Source organism: Sminthopsis crassicaudata, chromosome 2 (genome assembly GCF_048593235.1).
Source record: "Sminthopsis crassicaudata isolate SCR6 chromosome 2, ASM4859323v1, whole genome shotgun sequence".
NCBI classification, from domain to species: Eukaryota; Metazoa; Chordata; class Mammalia; order Dasyuromorphia; family Dasyuridae; genus Sminthopsis; species Sminthopsis crassicaudata.
In genome coordinates, this window is record NC_133618.1 from 189,535,377 (window position 1) to 189,541,376 (window position 6,000).

The following is a 6,000-nucleotide window of genomic DNA, read 5'->3' on the forward strand; positions in this document are numbered from 1 at the left end:
AAAAGAGTTCTCATTTTCTTAGGCTGTTTTTCTGGAAGTGATCGAAATGTTTATTATCAAAGAACATTATTTTTTCAACTTATTTTATATGTTATGGCCAGATGCAGCTCAGGGAGGGGATGAGGTTCAGGGATATTCTTTTTCTCCAAAGTAACATAGAAATAATGGACCTGATGACTAACTAGGACATCTAGAATGCCTTTGTGCTAATATTATCTCTTGTACTAACTGTGTTATGTTTAATTTGGTGAAAATTTGCCTCAGTCTTCCCATCTATAAAGGAGATATGGAAACTCCTCTTTATTAGTCTATTAATTCTAAAAAGGATTAATAAATGTTTGCTGAATTGAAATGACTTCTTTCCTCCCCACAGGGTTGCTGAGGATTAATGAGACTGAAATGTACTTGAAAGGACATAGGGACTATGTAACAGCATGGAAACAGAAAATTTGGATGGATGTTTTCCAGCCACAGTTGATAAATTAAGGTATTGTGAATGGAGGCTAGAAGACTTTTAAAAGCCAAGATCTAAGTTTTAATAATATTAATCAAACACTTCTACATAGTTCAAAACTTGTACATAATTCAACATTTCTGCATAGTTTAAAAAGAACTTTTGGTTGAAAACCTATTTTGTGAAAACTTGAACCCTTTTGTATGAAAATCTCAATCTACCAATTTACCAATTAAATTTTAATCTGGTTCCTGCAGCAGTTAGGAAAGTGGTAAGCCAACCTGATGACTGTGTTTGAAATCTTTGAATTTACAATACTATTTACTATCCTGAAGTATTAGTACAGTATACTGAAGGCAAAACAATGGCTTGCCATTTTCCCCATAGTGGTTTTCAATTTTCATGTAGGTCTGACAGCGTCCAAATGTTAATCAAAGTTTGCCCTTTTATTAAGGCAGATTTCTAAGGATTCTTTTAGAGGAATTAAAATCAGGAGCTTCCTGGCTAATCCTTCTACTGGTATATACTCCTTTCCATATGAATCCATTTGGTTTCTTAGGATTCCTACTTTTGAATCCTTAGTTCACTTTACTTCTATACCTTTAGTAAATAATATAATTTTCTTGTATATCATTAAATTTACTTTTAAAAACTGTATTTTAATTATAAACTTAAGGACTAGTAGAAAAAATATTCAGGAAAATAAGTAAAATAATTAAATCACACATAAAATCTTAACCTCCCAACTCATTTACATAAAAAAAACTTATACATTTACAAATCAAAAAAAAATTCTCATTTTTCCTAGTCTCAATTTTGAGCTTTTTCTTCCATGAATTGGATTTTATTGACACACTTGCATGCATGGGTGTACCTATGTATGTATGTACACACATACATATATGTCTTCATGTATATACATGTACATATATTCTAACCTGGAAGTATCAAATCAGCTCGCTGCATATATGTGGCCCCCAACACTCCATATAGCAGCCCAAACTCAATCAAAATGCAATTCCTTTCTAATTTAATGTGTTGATATATTAATACATAAATATGTGTAGTTCTTTATGTAGCCTATAGGGATCCTTATATCTGGTTTAATGGTTCCATTTATATATGAATTTGACAACATTGCTGTAGCTTATTTATGTCCATTATCTACCCTTTTATTTCTCTTTTGGTCACCTTCAATAATAACTGTGAGAATCATGGAATATAGTACATGGACTAATCCAATCAGCAATCAGCAAGCAAGCAGTTATTAAGAACTCCTATGATCCAAATCTGAGCCAGGTGCTAGAGATACCGAGTCAAAAGGGAAATAGTTCCTGTTCTCAAGGAACTAACATTCTCCTTTTCTCTGTCTATATATATATATTCACATAGATGTGTACATATGTACATGCTTGTAAGCACTGTACAATGCACACATATGTACAGTGTAAATATATGCATGTATTTGTGCATATAAGTATGTGTGCATATTTCATACATGCACATAATGTACATATGTACACTTATGCATTGTGTGTTCATATAGAGAGAAAGAAAGATAGAAGCAGAGAGAACATCACAGTGCTGCACTAGCACAATACTTGTTAAATGGAAGGTTCTTAAATTGATTGCTTATTTATTTAGTCATTGTATGGAGATCTATGATTTTCAGAAGTATCATAATTATGGGGGGCAAAAGAAATAAAAAGATGTAATGATGGGCTTGAATAGTCTAGAGAATATGACTTAGGAATCAAAAGGTGACTTAAAAGTCACCAACAGGAACATGGATGGCTGGGAAAAGAGGTAAGATAGTGATGAATAAAGAATAAAGAATAACAAATGAATTGCTTCAGCACTCTGCTAGAATACATGGAATATTAAGAACCAGAATGCAGCCCCTACTTATATTTGCTTAAAGCTTTAAGAAAGTTTTCCAAATTAGCTGTGATATCCCCTGAGTAAGAGGCATAAAACCTTGTAAGCAGGGAAAATGGGGGGCAGTAGGAGAAATGGAGAAAATAGAAAAATGGAAAAAATTAACAGATATTTTTGAGTATAGCTCTTATGTAAATAACTACTTGTTTTAAAATTGAAAGCCAAGTTCAAATCAAAATCAATAAAAGTGACACTAATATAGCTAATTTGCTTCAACTGTCAGTGAATTCAACATAGCAATTACTCACTATGAAATATGCAAATAGGGTCAAATTTGAGGTGATGCGAATCAAATCTCTTGATAGAGGTGCAATCTTCTGTCACCCTCACAGTCAGTGTAAACTCATGACACAAATGGATTGTGTAGTCATGATACTTGCTGCATTCCAATATGAAATATGCATATGCAAAGTTATATAATTTTTTCAAAGAAGTTATAAGTATTAAAATATCTGTATTTTTCTATGTCATTCTTGTTGTCAAATTTAAAATAATGAACTGATTTTCTCCAAACTTTACAATATTAAAACAATTGAAACATATATAGAATACTCATAGGTAATTATTTAAAACTTTAAACAATTAAATTTATGGTTTCATTAATTTTTATTTTGATATGAAAGAATTTATGATAGATAAAGATTGAAACTCCTATAAAAAAAGACAAGAGAGGTAATTAATGAAAATGAAAATACAAAAATCCAGAATGTGAAAAGCTCAAATCTGGAAATAGAAGCCACTTTCTTTTCCAAATGACATTTGCAGGTAATGTATTGTGTTATAGATGGAGAAGAAAGTCTATTTTGTCTATTTTTGATGCATGCTTTAGCTATAGATTACTTGAAACTTATATAATAAAAAATCTTCACAGTATATATTCAGAATATGTGGACAAGACTAGAAAATTATTTCAGGGGAAAAAATGGACAGGATATTATTTCCTTAATGTAGAGAGCTCTTGGTGAGCTAATTCACATTGACCTCTTCTCTGGAATAGAGAGAGGTGATTAAGGGTACTGAGAGGATTTATGACTTGCCCAGAGTCATATGTCCAATATGTATAAAAGGTCGGTTGAACTGAATTTAGATTTTCCTGACTCCAAGGCCAGCTCTTTCTATGTACTATATGACTGTTTCTCTCAAAGAAAGAAGTAGATGCTTTTAAAAAGCAAAACCAAACTTTTTTAAAAACTCTATTTGTGATATTAAGAGGATTGTTTGCATTTTAGAAAGTTAGAAAGTTTATAGAAATTCTAAGTATAAACATTTTTAGGCAAAATATTGATGGTACTTACAATATTTATAGGATCAAAATGATGCTTGCTTAATCATATGTAAAAGATGTAACATGCAGCTTTGAATAGTTTTATTTGCATAAAATATGGCAAAATGATCAATTATTTTTAGGTTGAAAGTTCTGTGTGAACAATTCATTGAGAAACTACAGTCATTTTATATTGTACTATATGTGGATAAAGCAACAGATATAATTAAAAGCTATGTATGCATGTGATATAGTATTAAAATTTAAGTCAGAGAACTTTTGTTTTTACTTCATTATAGTACATAACTGGCAAGAAATAAAGGCAGTAAAGTATTAAGGTATTAAAAAAGTCTTTTAAAAGTGTTTATATTTAGGTAGAGCCATGATGGCATTAGTAAAAGCAGAAACTTGCCCAACCCCTTCCCCAAACTGCTTCAAATTCCTTTAAATAATGAATAAAATTTTAGAGCATCAGAACACCATAAAGACAAAGCAGAACATTTTCCAGCCAAAGACAACTTACAAAGTCATCAGAAAAGGTCTAGCATACAGTCTTAGTGTAGGCGCCAGCACAGCCAGAGTCTCAGCCTCAATCCGGACTCTGGACCCACACCAGTACAGCAGGTACTGTCTAAGGACCTCTGAAGCAGCGGCAATCCTGGTGGCTTCTAGATCTCTCAGCCCAGAGACACCCAAAAGGACTTAGAAGGTTCAGAGAAAAGGTCTGTGGCAACAGAGTGGAAGTCCCTCGAACAATCCCAGCACAGGTCATGTCAGCACATCCCCAACAAAGTAGGACTCTGTTGATGTTAATACCACTACTAGGCAAGAATATCAAAAGAGATTAAAAAAACATAAAATATATGTAGCAGTTCTCAGGGCAAAAAAATTGGAAATTGAGGAGATGAGTATCAACTGGCCAATAACTGAATACATTATGGTATGTGATTGTCATTGAATATTATTATTCTATGGGAAATGATGAGCAGGATGCTATCAGAAAAAAAAAAAACCTGGAAAGTCATCTATAACTTCATGCAAAGTGAAATGTAATGTATACAAAGTAATAGTAATGTTCTGAGATAACCGACTGTAGATGATTTTGCTATTCTCAGTAGTATAGTGATCCATGACTTCTCTGAAGGACTGAGGAAGAAAAATCCTCTTTAGACCCAGAGAAGAAACTGCCTATGTCTGAATACAAATTAAAATATTCTCTGTGGCTCTCTTCAACAATGAGATGATTCAGACTAATTCCAATGGTTTTGTGATGAAGAGAGCCATCTACACTCAGAGAGAGGATTGTGGGAACTGAGCGTGGACTATGTTGTGACATAGCATTGTTGTTGTTTCCTTGCATTTTATTTTATTTCTCATTTTTTCCTGTTTGATTTGATTTTTCTTGTGCAGCCCATCCTCTGATTACTTGACAAAGGATACTAGACCTTTGGACTCCAAGTATAGCCTCTTGTCATAATTCTACAACTTCTCATCCTCCATAGGGAGCCATGGTCCTTACTCTGGAAACTGCAGAGGATCAAGATTTACTTCCTTGCTTGATAGAAGTTTCTCATCTTTCATATCTGATGCTTGCTACTTATGTGATGTTTCTACCATAACCACTGACAAACTTGTCTCCAACATAACTCTACCATTTTCTTCAACACCATCTCACTCTATTTTTTCCTATAGTCGACTTTCAGTGGAAGTTGGGAATATGAGCCTCTTATAGTGGAAAGTAGATAAACTAACCTGACTGGCAAATTTTTCCTTCTACTCTTCCCAATGCATTCTATTTCCCAATACTACAATATTGGGTTCTATATTTTGAGGGAGTTATCCCTCACTCCAAAATATTTTTCATTTTTTGATAGGAAAGCCTAAGTAATACAGGATGGGTTGTGATTACAATGATTTTCAAATCCCATCCATCCTTCTTCTGAACTTCTCTTTTAACCACGGAAAGCACATCTTTATAATCTCCCAGGTTTTCAAAATTGGCCTTAATGCTTGCCTTTTCATTCAATTTGAATTGTTGTCTTCAGAATTAAGACTGATCTCCTAATTGCTAAATCTAATGATCTTTTCTATCTTCACTCTTCTTGACTCTTCTGGAGCATTTGACATCCTTCCCTCCTAGACGATTTAATTTTACTACTTTCTTTGTTCTTCCTTTACCCAATATCTCCTCAGTCTGGTTTAATCAATTGCTAACCATATTGTACCTCCTAAATGTGGGTTTCCTTACAGAAGCACACATAAACATAAATAGGCACTATGTTTAATAAACCCAAAGAACCTATTTATAGAAGGTAGACTTATTATTTGACAAAACTACTGGGAA

General features: G+C 33.1%; 1 long non-coding RNA gene across 1 annotated transcript in view; it reads left to right on the plus strand.

Annotated features, from left to right (window-relative positions):
• Positions 1–470, plus strand: part of LOC141553343 (uncharacterized) — a 29,879-nt gene extending 29,409 nt beyond the window's left edge. The window contains exon 3 of the long non-coding RNA XR_012485411.1: positions 374–470. This is a non-coding gene — a long non-coding RNA (uncharacterized LOC141553343). The remainder of the gene's footprint in view (positions 1–373) is intronic.
• Positions 471–6,000: the final 5,530 nt, after the last annotated feature.